Raw genomic sequence first — 2,261 nt, 5'->3', positions numbered from 1 at the left:
CTCTCCGGCTTCGAAGTCCAGAGCAGGACGCCGAGGGTCGGCTGCCCCCCGCCCCCAACCCGTGCTGCCGGGACCCTCCGCCCCAGGACGAGTCGGGGGCCGAGGCTCGCGCGGGGCCTGCCCCCCGCCCCCAGCGGTTGATGGAGGGATATTTGGACTTGCGGANCCCACCCCCGCCCCCCACCTTGGGGGCCCCTACCCGGCTCCTCAGCCCTGTACCCTCTCCTGCGCGAGCCCAGGCCTGTCCCAGGCGCGGCTCTCTGCTCCCCAACCTTCCCTCAGAATCATTTAGGAGGGAGATCCCCGTTGGGAGAGAGACGCAGCCCTTGGTCTCCCAACAATCACTGGGGTGAGCCGGTCCAAACCTACACCAGCCTCACAGCTGACAGCATTTCTCTGTCTTCTCAGGATCACAGATATTCTCACCTTCTGGCAAACAACACAATCGTAACACCCACACGAGCTTTCCCACATGCAGTCCCACGCAGCCACAATCACACAGTCTCCTCCATCACGTGGCTCCACGCTCCTTTCCATAATCTTTCAGGCCACCTCACACACTGACATACTCCGTGTCACATACCTTGTGCACAGTCTTTCAACAACTCAAAGTCCTTACTACCGACTCACAATCTTAAGTAGGCTTCCTCTCCTAAGCATCTTTCACACACTGGTGGTCTTATTCACAGTCAGACAACTTTCATAGCAATGTGTTTCACAAACATTCTACCACACACTTTCCCTGAGGGGTCTCTGTGCCCCAGTCAGGTCAGCTGATGCCCACACCCCTGGGCAAGGACAGCTTCCCACCCCCCCGCTTGCATCCCCACCCCCAAGGCCAAGGCCTGCCAGAGCTCCTCTGCCCCAGGAAGGAGCATCCCCCCCTTCCAGGCCACAGCCCTGGCCGGCTCTCAGCTCTATTTTTAGCTCTATGGAAAGGGTTGTTTTTCTTTCTTTTTCCCTGGAAAGGGAGACATAACCCAATCACCCTCAGGCTCATCCCAGACCCTGAGCCTTACAAGAAGACCCTGCGCCCCCTCCCCAGGAGAGACCCCCTCCCCTGGCCTTGCTCTGATCCCAGCCTCTTGGGGCACTAGGAGCCTCCTCCTCTTTCTGGCAGCCAGCCCAGAAGCTCAGGCAGCAGCTGGGCTCAGCATGTGTGTAGGGGTGGAGGGTGGGGTGGGGAGGGAGGCAGAGGGCCGCTGCCCACTCCCTCATTCCCTGGGGGAGGGGGCTCATCCTCCCTTCTAGGGGAGGGAGCCAGGCCTACTCCTGTATTTAGGGACATTTACTCTCATGCATTCTCCGGGAAACGAGGACTCCCACCCTCGCAGGAGTGGGCTTTCTGACCCTACATTGGGGGGAAGAGCTCCCAGTTCTTCAAGGAGAGGAGTGGTAGGAAGGGGACCCACTGGGGCTCAGGCATCTGCTCCCCAGACTGGAGGTATGGGGCAGGGGATCTGTACACTGCCATCAAAAATAATGCCCTTCTCCGACACTTCAGGGATGAGGGCACCATGAACATGTTCGGGTGAAGAAAGGAGAGGAGCCCAGGTCACCCCACCTAGCCCAAGTCTCCGGTCCTGCGCTACCCGGACTCCAGGGGGCGTTCTGCTCCCGTTTCTACCGGAAGGTTTAACACTTCTCCAGGCGGAGAATGGAATACTGCCCGGCTGGAGACCTCGCAGACTCTCGCAGGACTGGGGAGGGAGGTCCTCGCCCTGATGCGCGGGTGGGGGAGCACAGCCCACATGTCTGCGAAGCGATCACGTGCTCGGCGCCTGTTTACGTCTTAGTCTTCACCTGTGGGCGGCCAGGAAGCAGGAACCTCCGGAGGTGTCCCACCCGGTCCGCCCCCGTCGGCGGTCACAGGGCAGCCCTTTTCTCCAACCCCGGTCAAGTGCGCGACAGCAGAGCGCTCTGTCCGCTGGGGTTCCGTGCGGGCCAGTGGCGCTGCTCCAGGGACTGCAGGGGTAATCTATGGGGCGCGTCCTTTCCTGAGTGCACGTGTGTTCGTGTGTCCCAAGTGCGTGGGTCTGTGTGCGCGCGCGTGTGTGCTCGCTGGTGTGACTTTTCTGTATCGGTTCCCTATTTAGACTCTCCCCTGCCCCGCCCTCCCCGTCCCCCAAAGTGGGACCCCCTTCTCACTCCAATCCTCGGCTTCTCCAGACCGGGAAAGTTCGCTCCGGAGCCGGGGTGTGTGGAAGGCTGGAGTTCCGATACTGCCGTGTCCCCACCACTCACCCAGGGCCACCTGCGCC

General features: G+C 61.1%; 1 protein-coding gene across 2 annotated transcripts in view; it reads right to left on the bottom strand.

The window, feature by feature from the left end:
* LZTS2 (leucine zipper tumor suppressor 2) overlaps positions 1-2,261 on the bottom strand; it is an 8,731-nt gene extending 6,470 nt beyond the window's left edge. The window contains exon 1 of one of the 2 annotated variants that reach the window (XM_077748368.1): positions 2,245-2,261. The gene's annotated coding sequence lies outside the window, so the exon portion shown is untranslated. Of the gene's footprint in view, positions 1-2,148; positions 2,168-2,244 lie in introns of those variants that run through there. The other variant, XM_077748369.1, reaches the window with a different exon arrangement.

The sequence above is a fragment of the Crocuta crocuta genome, unplaced genomic scaffold (genome assembly GCF_008692635.1).
Source record: "Crocuta crocuta isolate KB4526 unplaced genomic scaffold, BGI_CrCroc_1.0 scaffold619, whole genome shotgun sequence".
NCBI lineage: Eukaryota > Metazoa > Chordata > Mammalia > Carnivora > Hyaenidae > Crocuta > Crocuta crocuta.
The sequence above is the reverse complement of the archived record's forward strand: the minus strand, read 5'-3'. Positions and strand labels throughout refer to the sequence as shown.